This window comes from Narcine bancroftii, chromosome 8, assembly GCF_036971445.1.
Source record: "Narcine bancroftii isolate sNarBan1 chromosome 8, sNarBan1.hap1, whole genome shotgun sequence".
NCBI classification, from domain to species: Eukaryota; Metazoa; Chordata; class Chondrichthyes; order Torpediniformes; family Narcinidae; genus Narcine; species Narcine bancroftii.
Genome location: NC_091476.1, coordinates 88,580,463 through 88,600,045, shown reverse-complemented (window position 1 = coordinate 88,600,045; position 19,583 = coordinate 88,580,463). Strand labels below are relative to the sequence as shown.

The 19,583-nt window shown below is 43.9% G+C and overlaps 1 protein-coding gene across 3 annotated transcripts in view; it reads left to right on the top strand.

Moving 5' to 3' along the window:
• st3gal4 (ST3 beta-galactoside alpha-2,3-sialyltransferase 4) overlaps positions 1–12,533 on the top strand; it is a 161,801-nt gene extending 149,268 nt beyond the window's left edge. For 2 of the 3 annotated variants that reach the window (XR_011343262.1, XR_011343260.1), the window contains exons 12-13: positions 9,265–9,383; positions 9,814–12,533. The gene's annotated coding sequence lies outside the window, so the exon portion shown is untranslated. Of the gene's footprint in view, positions 1–7,830; positions 7,846–9,264; positions 9,384–9,813 lie in introns of those variants that run through there. The other variant, XR_011343261.1, reaches the window with a different exon arrangement.
• Positions 12,534–19,583: the final 7,050 nt, after the last annotated feature.

The window sequence follows — 19,583 nt, the reverse complement described above, 5'->3', positions numbered from 1 at the left end:
GGCATTCCCAGGACTTTTGGGATCCATTCTTTTATAAATTCTTTCATATCTTTGCCACCTTCATCTTCCTTAAGGCCCACTATCTTTATTTTGTTTCGCCTAGTATAGTTTTCCATTATATCCACCTTCTGAGCTAACAACTCCTGTGTTTCTTTAACTTTTTTGTCACTTTCTTCCAATTTTCTTTTTAAGTCGTTCACTTCCATTTCTACCCATTACACGTTCTTCCACATTTTCTAATCTTTTCCCTACATCTGCTATGACCAGCTCTATTCTACTCACTTTTTCTTCTGTACTTTTCATTTTTCTTTTCATTTCACTAAATTCTAGTGTCAACCATTCTTTTAATGCTCTCATTTGTTCTTGAAATTTTTAAAAATCTGTATACTATCCATTCATTTTACCTCCTATTCCTTTGTGCAGAGCTTAGTGTTTTTCTTCTTCTGTGTCTGCTCTTGGGTTTGTGTCTTCTACTTCTCTTCCTTATATCTGTGTCTCTTTTGACTTTCTTATTGAGCTGCTTGCCTCAGTTTGTTGAGTATTTTTTTTCCCATGGTTTCTTGATGTTTGTCCTCTTCTTCTGGGCTGGTATCTGTTGTGTCTCTTGCTTCCTTTTTTCTTTCTCACCCCTCCCTTTCCCATTGCTTTCTTTATCTTCCAGCTGGGAGCCCTGCTGTTGGGCATCTCTCAGCTGGTGGTGCTGTGGAGTTTCACTCCACAGCTGGATCCCCCTCCTTGTCGTGCGCACCTGCGCACCTCTGTTTGGCTCAGTGAGCCATTTTTGAAGTCCCACGGTCAGTGGGTCATGACCCTGCGGGGTCTCCACTAACTTCGGGGAGCGGGATCCTCTTTCCACGGCGGATCCCTGGTTTTTCGTGCAGGTAAGACCTTCACCTTTCCATTCTGGCGTCTTTCCTTCCCGTTGTTTTTGGTTTTTCTTTCTTAGGTGCCATTTTCTCCACACCTTTATTTTTTATTTGTTGTGATTTGTGTGTCTGGGGCTTTGCTTTTTCTTCACTATTTTTCTTCTTTTCTGGAGAGGGCTGGTATTCTCCTACTGGCCACTACTTCATCATGTGACTCCTCCTATCTAACTCTACTCCCTGAAGCCTCTGACTGTCAAGAACATTACTCATGTCTTCCACAGTGAAGACTGACATAAAGTATTGATTTATTTCTTCTGCCTTCTCTTTATAATCCATTATAATTTCCACAGCATTATTTTCTATCGATACTCTCTTTTATTCTTTATGTATTAAAAAAAAACTCAGTATTTTTTTAATATTGTTTGGCAATCTCCTTTTCTTTTCTTTCCTAATCGTCTTTTCCTTATGACTTTCTTTGCCTCTGTAAGTTTATAAAGGATTCCCAGTCGTCTGATGTCCCACGAATTCAAACTTCCTTGTATCCCCTCCCCATTGCTTTTATCCTAGCCTTCACCTCTTCTGTTAGCCACATTGGTACCATCTTTTCTTTGACAAATTTCCTTTTCCTTGGAATATATTTATCCTGCATGCTTTTTATTACTTGCAAAATTATCTTCCAATAGATTAATATGTGGTGCTATGTTATGGAACACTGTAGATAGTGTGCCTGGGATATGTATTTTCTTTTTCTTTGGCTTGGCTTCGCGGACGAAGATTTATGGAGGGGGTAAAAAGTCCACGTCAGCTGCAGGCTCGTTTGTGGCTGACCAGTCCGATGCGGGACAGGCAGACACGATTGCAGCGGTTGCAAGGGAAAATTGGTTGGTTGGGGTTGGGTGTTGGGTTTTTCCTCCTTTGCCTTTTGTCAGTGAGGTGGGCTCTGCGGTCTTCTTCAAAGGAGGCTGCTGCCCGCCAAACTGTGAGGCGCCAAGATGCACGGTTTGAGGCGTTATCAGCCCACTGGCGGTGGTCAATGTGGCAGGCACCAAGAGATTTCTTTAGGCAGTCCTTGTACCTTTTCTTTGGTGCACCTCTGTCACGGTGGCCAGTGGAGAGCTCGCCATATAATACGATCTTGGGAAGGCGATGGTCCTCCATTCTGGAGACGTGACCCATCCAGCGCAGCTGGATCTTCAGCAGCGTGGACTCGATGCTGTCGACCTCTGCCATCTCGAGTACCTCGACGTTAGGGGTGTGAGCGCTCCAATGGATGTTGAGGATGGAGCGGAGACAACGCTGGTGGAAGCGTTCTAGGAGCCGTAGGTGGTGCCGGTAGAGGACCCATGATTCGGAGCCGAACAGGAGTGTGGGTATGACAACGGCTCTGTATACGCTTATCTTTGTGAGGTTTTTCAGTTGGTTGTTTTTCCAGACTCTTTTGTGTAGTCTTCCAAAGGCGCTATTTGCCTTGGCGAGTCTGTTGTCTATCTCATTGTCGATCCTTGCATCTGATGAAATGGTGCAGCCGAGATAGGTAAACTGGTTGACCGTTTTGAGTTTTGTGTGCCCGATGGAGATGTGGGGGGGCTGGTAGTCATGGTGGGGAGCTGGCTGATGGAGGACCTCAGTTTTCTTCAGGCTGACTTCCAGGCCAAACATTTTGGCAGTTTCCGCAAAGCAGGACGTGGGATATGTATAGATGCGCACTAAATGACTAGCACAGACAGGCTGTAGACTGAAGAGCCTTTATCTGTATGATTTGATTCTTGACAATTAATAAGAAACAAATTGCAGTGGTCTCAGAAATTGGGCAGAGCCGACATGAATTTGTGAAAGGGAAATCATGTTTGATGAATGGTTTTGAATTTTTTTGCAATTGGATTAACATTAAACATTAAAACATTACAGCACTGTACCGGCCCTTTGGCCCTCCATGTTGTGTCAAACCATATAAAAGTGCTAAATCAGGTGTATTCTCCTTCAAGAATGCACCTGTAGAAGCAAAAGCAGCCCTTTGAATTGCCGTTCAGGTGGCAGCGCTAAAAGCACAGTGCTGGCCACCTGAAGGGATAGCTGCACTGGATGCACCTCTGAGCACACTCCGGCTCCTGTCCCTTCGGGCTGTTAGCTTTGGGATGGCTGGCTGTCAGAGTTGGGACAGTCAGCGGGGACATCCCCACACTGATACTGATCCCCCACTCCCCCAACAGCCGACATGAGTCCCCAAACCCACCTCCCCAACAGCTCCACATGAGCCCCCACACCCGCTCCCCCAACAGCCTGACACGATTCCCCACACTGCGGGGTGGCCAGCATGGGCCGTCCGCATGGAGATGCCCCGCACGGGATTTCCCCGCACTGACAGCCCGTGCCGACTGCCCCACAGTGCGGGGACCCACGTCGGGCTTCCGGGAGAGCTGGCCAGCGGTATGAGGACACTGACCGCCAACACTGGCTGACCCACAGTGTGGGGACTCTTGTTGGGCTGCTGGGAGAGTGGGCATGGGGACCCACGCTGGACCACCGGGAGAGTGGGTGCGGGGACCCACGCCAGGCCGCCGGGAGAGCTGGGCAGTGGTATGGGAACATCCCCACATTGACCGCCTGCATCGGTCGCCCCACAGTGTGTGGACCCATGATGGGCCGTTGGGAGAGCAGAATAGAGGTATCAGTGTTGGGACATTTGAAATTTTGGATAACTAAGGATTTCGGAGAATCCAATTTTGGATAATCAGAGTTGTGCTGTTCCTGGAGGTGCATGAAAAGAAAGGCCTAAGTCACCAGGTTTCCTTCAAGGAAAATCATGCTTGACAAAGCTATTCCAATTTTTTGAAGCAATTACAAGTAGGATAGTCAGGGGAGACGCACTGGATGTTGTGTATTTGGACTTTCAAAAGGCCTTCAGCAAGGTGCCCCACATCAGGCTGTTAAACAAGATGAATCTCATGGAATTACAGTAAGGACACTAGCATGGGTAGAACATTGGCTGGTCAGCAGGAAACAGAGAGTAGGATTAGAGGGATCCTCTTCTGGTTGGCTACCGGTTACCAGTGGTGTTCGGCAGAGGTCGGCGTTGGGGGTCGCTTCTTTTTACATCATATATAAATGATTTGGATTATGGAATACATGGCTTTGTGGACCCATAGAACACCACAAATCAGAAACAGGTCCCTTCAACCCTTCTTGTCATGCCGACCCATTGCTTTTGCTTAGTCCCACTGACCACCACCCAGTCTATAGTCCTCCATATCGCCCCCATCTGTGTACCTGCCCAAATTCTTTTTAAATATTAATATTGAGCTTGCATTCACCACTTCAGCTGGCAGCTCGTTCCACACTCCCACCACTCTCTGTGTGAAGAAGTTAGAAACATAGAAAACTGACAGCACAATATAGCCCCTTCGGCTTGCAAAGTTGAACCGAAACATCTCCCTACCTTGAAAATTACTAAGCTTACCTGTAGCCCTCTATTTTTCTGAGCCCCATGTACCTATCCAAAAGTTTCTTAAAAGACCCTATCATATCTGCCTCCACCACTGTTGCTGGCAGCTCATTCCATGCACCAACCACTCTGTGTAAAAAACTTACTCCTGACATCTCCTCTGTACCTACTCCTCTGCACCTTAGACCAGTGTCCTCTTGTGGCAACCATTTCAGCTCAGGGAAAAAGCCTCTAATTATTCACATGATCAATGGCTCTCATTATATTATACAGGTTCTCCCCAACTTGAGACCTTTGCAACCTACGTCCATCCAAATATATAACCAAACTTTTAAAAAAATAAAGAAAAAATATAAAACTTATGCAATTACGGTGAAAATCGGGCCTATCTATGGTGGCTGCTATGTTGGCTGGTGGCCAACCTCTCGCGAGAGCCGGCCTTGGTGGCTGCCATATTGAAAAATTTCACCTAATTTTTAACTCCTTGTGTCCCATTTTTTCTGATTCTGATGCTCAATATTCTGACGGTCAGACAGATTTTAGAGGCCAGTAGATTTTAGATGCTCAGGGTCTGCAGAATCAGAGAGAATGAGAAGGATTCGGAGATAGAGAATGGAAGGAAATCGATCCTTTTACTCTTCAATATCACAGATAGGGAAATTCTGACATGCATCCATTCCGAGATATGACTGGTCATCCAGAACGGCTGTTCTTTTCTATGACTTCCTCATCCTTCCAGTAGTGTGGTGACCAGAACTGAGCCCAGTACTCCAAGTGGGATCTGACCAGGGTCCTATATTGCTGCGCCATTACCTCTCAGCTCCTAAATTCAATTCCATGATTAATGAAGGCTAAAACACCTTATACCTTCTTAACCACATTATCAACCTGCACAGTTGCTTTGAGTATCCTATGGATCATACCCCAAGATCCCTCTGACCCTCCACACTGCCGAGTCTTACCATTAAAACTATATTCTCCCATCTTATTTGATTTATCAAAATGTACCACTTCATACATATCTGGGCTGAACTCCATCTGCCACTTCTCAGCCCAGTTCTGCATTGTATCAATGTCTGACAGCCCTCCCCACTATCCATAACACTCCCAACCTTTGTGTAATCGGTAAACTTACTCACGCCTCCCTCCACTTCCTCATCCAAGAGATTTATAAAAATCACAAAGAGTAATGGTCCCAGAATAGATCCCTGAGGAACATCGCTGGTCACTGACCTCCATGCAGAATATGACCTGTCTACAACCACTCTTTGTCTTCTGTGGGTAATCCAGTTCTTGATCCACAAAGCAATGACTTCTTGGATCCCATGCCTCATTTTTCTCATGTTCCCCCTGAACATTCCCCTTTTCACTCTTAACCCATGTCCTCTGGTTTGTATCTTACCTACCCTCAGTGGAAAAAGTCTATCTACGTTTACTCTGTCTGTCCCCCTCATAATTTTAAATACCTCTATTAAATCTCCCCTCAGTCTTCTATGGTCCAGGAAATAAAGTCCTAACCTATTGAACCTTTCCCTGTAACTCAGTTCCTGATGTCCAGGCAACATCCTAATAAATCTTCTCTGCACTCTTTCCATCTTATTGATTTCTTCCCTGCAGTTAGGTGACCAAAACTGCACACAATACTCCAAATTTAGCCTCACCAATATCTTATATAACTTGACCATAACATCCAAAATCCTATACTCAATATTTTGATTTATGAAGGCCAATATCCCAAAAGCTCTCTTTACAACCCTATCCACCTGTGACACCACTTTCAGGGAATTATGTATCTGTATTCCCAGATCCCTCTGTTCTACCACACTACTCAGTGTCTGACCATTTACCTTGTACGTCCTTTCTTGGTTTGTCCTTCCAAAATGCAACATCTCACACTTGTCTGCATTAAATTCCAACTGCCATTTTTCAGTCCATTTTTCCAGCCGGTCCAGATCCCTCTGCAAGGTTAGAAAACATTTTTCACTGTCCATAATGCCTCCAATCTTCGTGTCATCTGCAAACTTGTTGATCCACTTTACCAAGATTCAAGATTTGATTGATTGTCAGAGTAATAAAAGAGTCACGTTGCATGAAATTTCTTTTTTCCTTCTGCAAGCCTGACAGATTCGCTACCGGCAGGAATTTCCTAAGTGCCTCTTCCTGACTTCCTGTCAGACTGCCGATTAATAGGTGCTGCCATCTTGGGCGCAGACCCCCGGTCCTGGGATTTCAACTAAAACCACCGCCAGCACCCTCGACTGGGCGGCTGGACCCCGTGAGAGCACAGCATCTCCACTCCCTTATCCTCCAAGGGTCCGCACCAGTTGCAGCGCTGCCGCTACAGGGGCTCCGGCAGCGTCGCCATCTTTCAGTCACATTGTCATCCAGATCATTGATATAGACAACAAACAACAAAGGTCCCAACACCAATCCCTGAGGCATACCACTAGTCACAGGTCTCCAGTCTGAGAAGCAATGATCCGCCATCACTCTTTGGCTTCTCCCATCCAGACATTGTCAAATCCAGTTCACTACTTCACCATGAATACCTCGTGTCTGAATCTTCCTGAATAACCTCCCATATGGGACCTTGTCAAAGGCCTTACTAAAGTTCATGTGGACAACATCCACAGCCATCCCTTTGTCAACATTCCTGGTAATATCCTCAAAAAACTCTACAAGATCGGTTAAACGTGACCTACCATGCACAAAGCCATGGGGCTAAATTTGCAGATGATACCAAAATAGGAGGTAGGGGAGGTGGTGCTGAGGATACGGAAAGGCTGCAGAGAGGATTGGACAGATTAGGAGAATGAGAAAAGAGGTGGCAGATGAAGTACAATGTTGGAAAGTGTACGGTCATGCACTTTGGTAGAAGAAATAGATGGGCAGACTATTATTTAGATGGGGAGAAAATTCAAAATTCTGAGGTGAAAAGGGACTTGGGAGTCTTTGTAAAGGATATCCTAAAGGTTGACCACCAGGCTGAGTCAGTGGTGAAGAAGGCGAATGCAATGTTGGTGTTCATTTATAGAGGGAGAGCGTACAAGAGCAGGGATGTGATGTTGAAACTCCACGGGGCACTGGTGAGTCTTCACTTGGAGTATTGTGTACAGTTTTGGGTTGTTTATTTGAGAAAGGACGTGCTGGTGTTGGCGAGGGTTCAGAGAAGATTTACTAGATTGATACCAGGAATAAAAGGGTTAGTATATGAGGAACAATTGTCGACTCTTGGACTGTACTCATTGGAGTACTGAAGGATGAGGCAGGACCTCATAGAGGCATTTCAAATGCTGAAAGGCCTGGACAGAGTAGATGTGGCAAGGATGTTTCCCAGGGTAAGGATTCTTGGATAAGAGGGCCCAACTTCAGGAAAGAAAGGTCTCAACTTAGAACAGAGATGCAGAAATATTTCTCTAGTCAGTGTGTTGTGAGTCTCTGGAACTTGTTGTTATAGGTGGCTGTGGATGTGAGATCGTTGGGCGTACTTAAAGCAGCGATTAACAGCTATTTATTCAACAGGGCATCAAGGGTTATGGAGAGAAAGCCGAGGAGTGGAGCCAAGTGGGAGGATGGATCAGCTCATGATTAGAATGGCGGAGCAGATTCGAAGGGCCGACTTCTTGTCTTACATCTTGTGATCTTGTAATATCACTATAAGAGGCAATAATTATCATGGGGATAAGCTGCGACTGAAGTTATCTGGTTGTAGTGGTGAGTAAGTGAAAGAGAGAGGAGTTGCATTGTCCTGCACCCATCATGGTTTGGCAATTCAGATTTTCAGATTCATTGTCCTTTCACTTTGTACATACATGATATCACATAAAACTCTGAAATTCATTTATCTGCGGGCGCGGCAGAATTACCATTAATTGGCAGTGCAAGAATTGACTGTACACAGCGTGAACATATAAACAATCAAAAGAACTGTAAATGTAAAAAAAACCTGACTGTGTAATACAGGGAGAGCAAAGAACATCAATAAAGTGCACAAATAAGAGACCTTAAATGTGTCCCCAATTACATTTTGTTGTTGAGGTAGAGGGGTAGCAGCGGTTCCTGAACCTGGGTGGTGTGAGTCTTGTGGCATCTATACCTCTTTCCTGATAGCAGCAGTGGGAACAGAGTGTGTGCTGGGTGGTGAGGGCCTTTGATCATTGCTGCTGCTCTCTGACGGCAGCTTTCCTTGTAGATACACTCAATAGTGGGGAGGGTTTTGCCTGTAATGTCCTGGTCTGTGTCCCTACCTTTTGGAGGGCTTTGCACTCAGGAGTGTTGGTGTTTCCATACCAGACCATGCTGCAGCCAGCCAGCACACTTTCCACCACACATCTCTAGAAAATTGCCAGGGTTTCTGATGTCATACCAAACCTCCGTGAACTCCTGAGGAAGTAGAGGTGCTGACGTGCTTTCTTCATGATGCCATTGGTGTGTTGGGTCCAGGAAAGATCCTCTGAGATAGTTACTCCCAACAATCTAAATTTGCTCACCCTCTTCACCTCTGATCCCTCAATGATCAATGGATCGTACACCTCTGGCTTTCCCTTTCTGAAGTCAACAATCGGCTCTTAGGTTTTGGTGACATTGAGTGCGAGGTTGTTGTTGGTGCACCATTCAGCCAAGTTTTCTATCTCCCTCCTGTATGTTGACTCATCCCCTTCCTTTATACAACCCACTACTGTGGTATTGTCGGCAAATTTGCAGATGGTGTTATTGTTGTACTGACACACACAGTGGTAGGTGTAAAGTTCTTGGATGCGGGCTGACTCAAAGGAGAATCCTGATGGGCTGCTGAGATGATTGAATGATGATATCCCTCTACCAAGGTGACCAAGTCCAGTCACAGGTGTCACTACCTTTTTATGTCAGCTAATGAATGAGATTAGTGTAACTAAGCATTGATTTAGAAGTGATAAAACTTCCAGTGGCTGATAGGATGTTTTTTGTATGTTACAGCTCGAGATCATTGCTCTCGTCACTTTGGTCACTACTGTAAGGCCACCATCTTGAGTTGTGGTATAAGAAGAAAAAGAATGTCACACTGGGGTGTGGTCCTGCCTTCTCAGTGGAGCCAAGTAAGCACTGCAGTGGTTCTGGTAAAATGTGACTTCACCCACCTTGCTCCTGTTGAATGTTATGGTTGGAATGTCAGAATTTCCTGGAAAGGATTGCTAGCTGCTTTTTCACAAGCCCACATTACACCCTGAACAGTGGAGGCAGTAAGGATTTGACCAGAGTGGTGGGTGTGATTAATGTGTATAGGCTAAACTGTGTCAGGAGAATCCTGGAAGAGATTAGTGATCCTAAAATAAAACACCCTGGAGAAAATGGAAATCTGAAATAAAACCAAGAAGCATAGAACATAGAGCAGGCACTTACCACGCCTGGGCTGGATAGTGTGTCAGAGGTTGAATGGCGGGCCGCACTGTTACCATAAATGAAATAAATACTGAAAGACAGACATTATGTAATTGAAGTTTCTGATTGTCTCTGCTTGAATTACAGAATGGACAATGTATGAACATAACTGGGAAAAGGTTCAAGCATCGAGATCAACCGTTTTCCTTCAGAAAATCTACAATGATGCATTTCAGGTCAGGGAAGGCATCCTTAAACCTGGAAATGCACCAAAAATCATGAGTTAGTCATTAAAAACTCACAATTTCAAAAAATATAAAAGTCAAAAAGGATAAAAATTAGTCACAATAAAAACAAAATAACTCACCCCAAAAGGGACAGCAGCTCAGTCAGTGGGAAACTTGATTTTGTTTGTGGTTTGAAAGCATCTCAATACTGGGTGACATGGTTGTTGATGCCAATAGCAAGACGTCATTTAAATGAGCATTAGTCATATTTGTTCTCAAGTGTTTCTTGGTGTACTTCATTTTTGAGAATAGTTGCTCAAACACGAATGTAGTGCCAAACAGTGATACCACGCGACACGGATTTGACTTGACGTGACACAAATTTGATGGGACGCCATGTGAATTCGACGCAACTCTAACGTGACTCTGACTTGACGCGATGCAAATTTGACACAAAGAGATGCAAATTTGACTGAATTTAACTTTTTTGCACTACTTGCATCGACGGGCCGGTTGTACATGATATTTGTGGGCCGTATAAATTTGGATTGCAGGCCAAAGGTTGCCCACCCCTGACTCATTAGGCCCTCAATGTTGTGTCGACCTATATATTCCTACCAAATAAAATCTAAACTCTTCCTACCTCATACCCTCTGTTTTCCTTTCATACACATGTCTGTCTAAGAGTCTCTTAAATGCCCCTAATGTTTCAGTTTCCACCATCAACACCAGCAAGGTATTCCAGGCACCCACAACTCTGTGTTAAAAAACGTATCCATCATATCCCTCCTAAACTTTCCTCCTTTCACTTTGTACAGATGTCTTCTGGTGTTTGCTACTCCCACTCTGGGAAAAACGCACTGGCTGTCCACTTTATCTATGCCTGCCAGACCGCTGGAAAACTCAGCAGGTCAGGCAGCATCTATGGAGAGAGGATTATTTCAGGTCTGTGAACCTTTATCATGATCTTGTAACAATCAGGTAATTCCAAGACTGCCATTGCTGAATCTAGCGTTTTCTTTCAATTCAGATTTAATTAGTTCCTTGAAATCTAACACAGCTGTGAAGATGATATTTGAACCCAGACAATTCTCCATTAATCACTCCTCAAGTGCCACGTCCACGGGCTGGGGACAAGGAGCAGCTCAGCGTACTGAGGATGGCACAATGTCACAGCAGTTAGTGTTGCTGCCTCATGGCTCCAGCAGCCCGGGTTCAATCCCAATTCCTGATGTTATGCATGTGGAAATCTGACATTTTCTCCACCAATCCAAATCCTCCACATCTCAAAGGTGTGCTGGCAGGTCAAGGCCCCTCTGTGATATACAGAAACTGCTCAGAAAATATTGATTAATGCAAGTTGAGATTAGTATGAATTAGTTTTTCTAATGTCTACATTGCGGTTTCAAAATAACTTCTTAGAAGTCTATTCTCATTCGAATACACCCTTTTAATGACTTAATCTAATGACATGTGGCATTAATTAGTCATTTCCTTCAACCCCAACATCCTCAGACATTCTTCATAGTTCACAGCCATTACATACAACACTGCAGCTCAGTGCAGGTGCTTCAGCCTTTGATGTTGTGCCGACTGATATATTCCTTCCAAATTAAAAAAAACTAAAACCGTCCTACCATATAACCCTCAATTTTCATTTCATCTCCTAAATGACCCTAATGTTTCAGCCTCCACCACTTGTAATGGATACATATTGGGAGAAATTTGGTAAGATTAGTGGGTTACATACATACACACATTTTAAAACAGATCTTATTTGAAAGACTGAAGAATTCATATTCAGGAACATTGCCAAAACTATGGAGAATGCTATGCACATTTCACAAGTAGGTGCTAATTGAAATGATGTCATGAAATGAATAGACCATTGTTTGGAGGTAACAAACTGGCTGTTTAAAAGTACCTACAAGGTGCTCACAGAACAGTCACTCCTGGGTTTTGTTTATATAAGACCAAGGGAGGAGAACTCCTGTTGTTTGCTGAAGAAGGTGGGGCTTTTTGCAAGTGAGAGAGTCACATTGACTTTCTGGCAGTTGGCAGTTGGAGAGAGAGAGAGAGAGAGAGAGACAAGTTAACAAGCTCTCGCAGCTAGTATGGGTGACACTGAAAAGCAGCTGAACAGTGCAAGCCAGGAAGCTGGTTGAAACCGATGAAAAGCTCCAGAGCAGTGGATGGCTGGAACTGCTATCTGTCTGATGTTTCTCTTGGAATAAGGGGAACAGAAAGGAACTCTGTGGTGGCCTGAAATAAAGAGGTTACCATCTGGAAAACCCTGATGGGGCAAGTTTCATCAGTTAGACCTTGAGGTGACTAATGGTGGTACCTCAGTTGTGGAAATCCTGGGACAACACATCTCTCTCTGCCAACCCTACAAGAACTTTCCTGAGCGGTAAACATTTACCTTTCGAGCTCCAAAGCCTGGTGAACTTTATACATGTTAAATTCTATGCACAGTATAAGAATTGCCTGCATCCAGAGAACTTGGAAGAAGGAGAAATGAGATTGAACTGTGAACCAAAGAACTTTTCTTAAATTTACACACACATTACATACACGTGCACTTAGAATTAGAAGGGGTTTAATTTGGGTTAGTTAAGTGTAGAGATAAGTTAAAGTTTGATTCTGTTTTCATGTTTAAAGTTAATTAAAAACAACTTTTGTTTAAATAACTACTTGTCTTGGTGAATGTCTATTGCTGCTGGGTTTTGGGGTCCTTTGGGCTTGTAACACACCACCCTCTGCAATGCATTCCAGGCACCCACAATTCTCTGTGTAAAAAAAACCTATCCCTGACATCTTCCCTAAATTTTCCTACCTTCACTTTGTACAGATGTCCTCTGGTATTTGCTACTCCCGCCCTGGGGGAAAAAAAGATACCTCTATACCTCTCAGAATCTTGTAGATCTCTATTAAGTCACCTTGTGGAGAAGTGTGACATTGGAGAGAGAGGTCACACGAGTCATCGTGTGATCGTGATGTAGAGTTATACAGCACAGAAACAGGCCTCTCAACTTAACATGCCCATATTGCCAAGTTCTCCAGCTGAGCTAGTCCCATTTGTCTGCATTTGGCTCATAACCCTCATAACTTTCCCCATCTTTGTTCCTGTCTTTTAAACTAAGTAAAAACAACAATTTTGAGAATTGCAAAATCGCAAACAGTTGCCCTTTTAATTCAAGAACCCTCTCTTTTGATAAGAGAGAAACAGATGTGCCCTTTTCACCCAGTCCTTGAGTGAATGACAACTTGGTCGAATAACTTCAGAGTTGCAAGTGTCAAAGGGAAGGGGTAAGGGGTAGGGGATGGCACAGTTGGCATAGCGGTTAGTGCAACGCCTTTACAGCGCCAGTGACTAGGACTGGGGTTCCAATCCCATTCTGTCTGTAGTGTCCGTGTGGGTTTTCCCAGGGGGCTCCATTTTCCAACCACCCTTCAAAAACGTACCAGGAGTTGTAGGTCAATTGGGTGTAATTGGGCGACATGGGCTCTTGGGCCAAAAGGACCTGTTACCGTGCTGTATGTCTAAATTTTAAAAAATGAACAAGCAAAGCCTTTAGAAGATTTTAAAACAAATCATATAAAAGATTGTCATCATAAAAACGACCATCACCATTTATCTATGCCCCTTGAATCAGAGTTCTGTGTTGTGTATTGGCCTATGTATTGTGTGGTTTTGTGTTGGAAAGTGACAGTTTGCCTTAGAGACCCAAGGTGAAGGTGGACTGCTGAGAGAGTGGGAGACAGACTGGGCATGTGCAGAAGATGATCTAGAAATTTCTGGACTTGGAAGACAAATCAGCACTGGGTCTGGTTGTGAAGTGGAAGGAGGCCCAAACAGAGTCATTGTCTGGGAGGCAGTTTAGAATGTTGGGCATTTTAAAAGGGATGAACATTCCGAAGGCAGCCAGAAGGATCTGGACCAAGCCATTGTTCCTCTCTCTGCAAGCAACACAAGAAGACCACTTTGAATTTTGTGCTCTCTCTCTCTCTCTCTCAAAGATCTTTTGGGTTCAGTTTACCAAACAAACTAAATTTTGTTTATGATCTTTGCTTCGGTTGAGATCGAAGTTTTGTGAGTCTTGTGCGTTTTGCATTTGTTTTGTGTCTAAGTTTTTCTGTGGGCTGGTTGGAAATATAACTTAGGCTTTAATTACATATGTTATATTTAGGCTGGGGAATTTATTAGTTTTACACTGTTATAGAAATTTGCATAGTAACAAGTTATAAAAGGGGGATTTTGAATGAAAGTTTGAAGGTGAATTTTTGTTAATAAAGTCATTGTTCATCTTTACCCCTGTGGGGTTTGCCTTCTTTGTGGTTGCTGGTTTAATCTTGTAACACCTTCATGATTTTATGTTCCACTGTGAGGTAAAAGTCTTATCCTCTCCTTAAGATTCAGACCTGTGATCCCTGAAGCATGCATGGAAATCTTTTCTGCACCCTTTCCAGCTTAATGACATCAAGTTGAATAAAAATAATCTGTGTCCATGTAATTACCCTATCCCCTCTGCAAGGGATGTGTCAAAAGATTCTAAATGAAGGTTTAGGGCACTTAGTCTTTATTAGCACTCAAGCACAGTGGTATACAATGAGCTCCCAATTAACCTTGCAATTAACCTTCTAACTTATCATTTCCCATATTATATCGCAAGATTCATTGTTTGGACTTAGTACAACCACTGTGAGATTAACTGGGCAGACTCTCTCCAATAGGGGAGAATTCTGGGTTATCGCTCCAGATGCCCTGGCAACACATTTATATAATTTGTTTTCCAATCTCCTAAAGGCTTTCTTTGTTCTTACCCCCATCTATACTCTCACAACTCTGGTTCTTCATTGAAGTTACCATTCACTAGGTGAAAGGGATACATATGGTTTTCTTTGATCAGGCTGGAGAGATCTTGAATTAAAAGGATGTCTGTTTGTGAATTCCATAATCCATCAGAACTGCCTCCTTCACAAAATGACAGTTCCCAAACAGCATTATCAGCTTGTTCCCTGTTCAAGGACAGCTCACAGAGCTGTGTGGGCGCAATTCCATTTTCTCACTTTAATTCCGACTAGGTGTCCATCATGTGAATTTCCTTCATCATGTTCCTTTGATCTTTGGTTCCCAGCATTTGACAGTCTAGTTGTCTATTTCTATTTCCAGCAGAGAAAAACACGGAAGTCTGCAGACACCATGGTTGGAGTAAAACACGAAGCTGGAGAAACTCAGCAGGTCAAACTGTACCTTATATAGCAAAGGTAAAGATACACGACCAATGTTTCGGGCTAACTTTGGTTATGTATATTTATCTTTGCTATATAAAATTTCCCCAGTATTGTGGTTTTACCAGCAGCAGAGTGTTCTACCTAGTTTTCTGGGAGATGACTTTTTGCATCTGACTCCATTCCCCTTTGAGATCCACAGAATATTTAGCCAATCAGTTAACCATAAAACTTGCATCTATTTCGTCTCGCACACCATAATCAAGCCCTTGTCATGTTACAATTCATGTCCACGTAACACATTTTTTACAAAAAGCATTTAAACTCTAGTAAAACCCCCAGTTCCTGATCTATGATCGATGCCGGATAGAGAATTTATCAGTTGCTTGAGATTATGTTTTCCATAATTGGTGACTGGGGCACCAATTTTAAACTTTGGGATTTTTTACCATTTTATTTTTCATGGTTCCTGCCTTTACCTATCAGTCCTTATACGTCCTTCTCTGCCATTTGACCTATGAATTTTGTCCATGTTTCTGCCTGCAATGTTCCATTTTTAATTTTTGCTCTGTTCTCCCTTTCCAATGATCAAACATAATAATGTTTATACATTGGAAGTTATCTATTTGATATGGCAAATTAGAAACATTTTAAGATAAAGTGAGAAAGAGCCCTTCCCCAACAGCTGAATTTGTACACGTGCACCAGTTCCAGATATTATCTTACCAACAGCTTTCCTTAATTTTTCTAATTCCCTGCCCACTCTCTCCAGGATGCTGAATGACACTGATGAATGCACTGTGGGCCTTCATGCACTGTATCCTAATCCATTACTAGTCCTCTGACAGGAGCCTTACTCTGGCAATGCACTTTTGAAAGCATTAATCCAAATTTCACTTTATTTCCTCAGTAACTTTGTCCTGTTTGTGGATATAAACCAATTTTTTCTTACCTATTCTCACTGGTATTTGGGGTTTATACAATAGGTCATCTATCTATGTAATCTTAAGAATGTTGTTTATAGCACAGTACAGGCCCCTTAGCCCAGCTGCTGTGCCCACATACTCCACATTAATCTCACCTTTCCCTACCTCTATTTTTCTTATGTCCACATGCCTGTCTAAGAGCCTTTTGAATGCCCCTATTGTACCAGCCTCCACCACAACCCCAGGCACCCGCAACTCTGAATGTTATATTCACCCACAAAAGAATATCCTCTGACATCTCCCACCCACCTTCCTCCATCCACCTTAAACAGATGTTCTCTGGTATTTGCTGTTGCCATCCCGGGAAAAAGGTACTGGCTGTCTAAATTTAGACAGTATGGTAACAGGCCATTTCGCCCATGAGCCTGAACTGCCCAATTTATACCCAGGAGGTTGTGCCATGATTGGCTGCTGCCAGCTGGGCATGCCTCTCGAGGCTGATCTTACCTTTAGGTCCTTTGCATGTTTCCCTTTCTCTTTGCTTTGATCAGTCAATGAGGTTGATGGTTGTTCCAGTCTTTAGTTAATAAAAGCCTGATAGTTTCATAACTTTAGCCTTTTGTGATTATTGATGGGACATCAATTTTATTAACTAAAGTTTTCAAAAAAAAGCATGGAGCAGTACCTGAAACTTGAGACACCTCGAACACATTTGAACTTTGAAAATTTCCTGGCAGTGGCCGCAGATCACTGTTTCATCTTGTGAGAGTATGTGTGAGTTCTTAGACAACACATGTATGAAGAAAAAGGTTCTTTACTTTAAAGTTGTTGTAAACAGCACCATGAGGCTGCAAGCCTCCATTACAGATCCAACATCCTGTGTCTCCTGCTCTGTGTGTCAGTCCCCTGCTGGCAGCCAAGTCTAATCAAATGAACTATAATCAAGGCCTTGCTAGTGGCCATGCAAACATGATCACTATCACGACAATCATCATGGATGCTAACTGCCTGAGACTCCTCTTCTCATGCGGTCAGGCCCCATGTTCCTGATGATCAGCGACACCAGCTAGTACCAAGAAGCTATGGAGATCCTCAAGGCCCAGTATCACAGGAAGGTTAATGAGGTCTATGCCAGGCATCTCCTGGCCACCAGAAAACAATGACCTGGTGAGTCGAGTGATTCTCAGATTCTGTGCAGAGCATGTGACTGCAAGGGTATGTCGACCACATAGAATGCAGAGGACCTCATCAGAGATGTGCACGTGGATGGTATTTGCTCCAGGTACATACAGCAAAAAGTTCTCAACCTGCAAAGGGCAGTTGAACTTTCAGAGACACGGGAGATAACTACTCGGCCGCTTGGTCACCGTGCACACTGCTATCCTGGGATGGGGCATTGTACCACCCCATCAGTGACTGGTCCCCTACAGTATCCCACTACTCTATTGATCTGACCTCAGTTGTCATTGCGTGAGATCGTTCCAAGTGGTAATTTTGCAGGCAGGGTCGGCATCCGAGGAAACGCTGCTCTGCCAAGGATGCAGTGTGCTCCAGGTGCTAGAAAAAGGGGAATTTTGCCAAAGTTTGCCAGTCCAAACTATCCGTGAGATCTAGCAGCACCGTGTGTGGACAATCACCACTCTGGGCATCTTCCCTGCATGCCAGCTACGCTATGTATGAATCATGCGGACCGCCATTTTGGACTATGAATCGAGTGCCATTTTCCCAGGCATATTATACTATGAGGAGTTGAAGTCGGCATCTTGGGGCTGAGGGCAGCCATCTTGGGTGTAGGAGCACCCATCAGATTCGGGCAATGAATCCATACTGGCCTCCATCACCCTGAACCAGGAGGCACCGCACAAATTCGCCAGGTCCATGATGGACGTCCAGGTAAACAAGTGTGATATTAACTATTTATTCAATAACGAGCTTTGCCCACCATGATACCGCTAAACAACTGTCGTTAAAGTACAGCCTGCCAAGTGCAGGATATCACTCTCATCCAAATCATATATGGCAGCCACCCTGGGGACTTGTGTAGTGACTCTCACTGTTGGAGGCATAGTGTAGAAATTATTCAGATTGCTTTTTATGCCACAACGTTGTGCCCCTTTGCTACTGGGGCTGGATTTCCAGTGCCAACTTCAGAAAGTCACTCTGCGCCTCGATGGGCCCCTCCTCCCCCTCACCATCTGCAGTGAACAGTTCAGAGAAGCCCCCCTGCAGATGACGTGTGGTCTCTCGACCATCAAGGTCGACCCCCTCTGCAGTTCACCAACCTCACCACCAATTGCAAGCCGGTAGCCACCAAGAAAAGGCAGTAATGTGCAGCTGATGGGACGTTTATTAAGGTGGAGGTTCAGTTTTTATTGAGCAAGGGCCCAGGTGGTCATGGTAAAGAACGGGGAAAAGAATAGGATGGTCATAGACTACAATCAGACCATCAACTGGTATACTTAGCTCTATGCTTACCCCCTTCCCCGCATATCCAATATGGTCTACCAGATTGCATAATATCAGGTATTCTCCATGATTGACCTGAAGTCGACATATCACCAGCTCCCGATCTTCCCAAAGGTCCTCCAGTAAACAGCATTCGAGGTGGATGTCCACTCTATCACTTCCTCTGGGTCCCTTTCAGCATCACAAACAAGGTCTCTGTCTTCCAGCAGGAGATGAACTGCATGGTGGACTGCTAAGATCTACAGGCCACTTTCCCATATCTAGATATTGTAACTATCTGCGACCATGACCTACAGGATCAAGATGTTAATCTCTGCATGTTCCTCCGGCAGCAAAATGCACAAACCTCACTTATAACGAGAAGACTTAATAGAGGTCTACAAGATTTTGAGAGGCATGGATAGGGTGAACAGCCAGCGCCTGTTTCCAAGGGAAGGAATGGCAAACACCAGAGGACATATGTACAAAGTGAAGGGAGGGAAATTTAGGGGAGACATCAGGGGTATGTTTTTTGCACGGAGGGTTGTAAGTACCTGGAATGCCTTGCTGGGGGTGGTGGTGGAGGCCAAAACATTAGGGGCATTTAAGAGAATCCTAGACAGGCACATGGATGAAAGAAAAATAAAAGGTTACGGGTTAGGGAGGATTTAGTACTTTTTTTAAGAGACATGTGGGTTAGCACAACAGAGGGCTGAAAGGCCTATACTGTGCTGTAGTGTTCTACGTTCTATCTCTCCCCACACTTTTTCTCCTCCACACTACGAAGAATCCTACCATTAACCATATACTCCCCTTTAAGTTTGATATTCATCTATCTTTAAGTTTATTGTCTTCTGGCCGTACGTATACAACCAAATGAAGCAATGTTTCTTCTGATACATAGCTACATGATACACATCATATAATAATGTGTGTGTGTGTGTGTGTGTGTGTGTGTGTGTGTGTGTGTGTGTGTGTGTGTGTGTGTGTGTGTGTGTGTGTGTCTGTGTGTGTGTGTGTGTGTATCTTCTTTTCTCCTTCTTTGGCTTGGCTTCGCGGACGAAGATTTATGGAGGGGGTAAAAGTC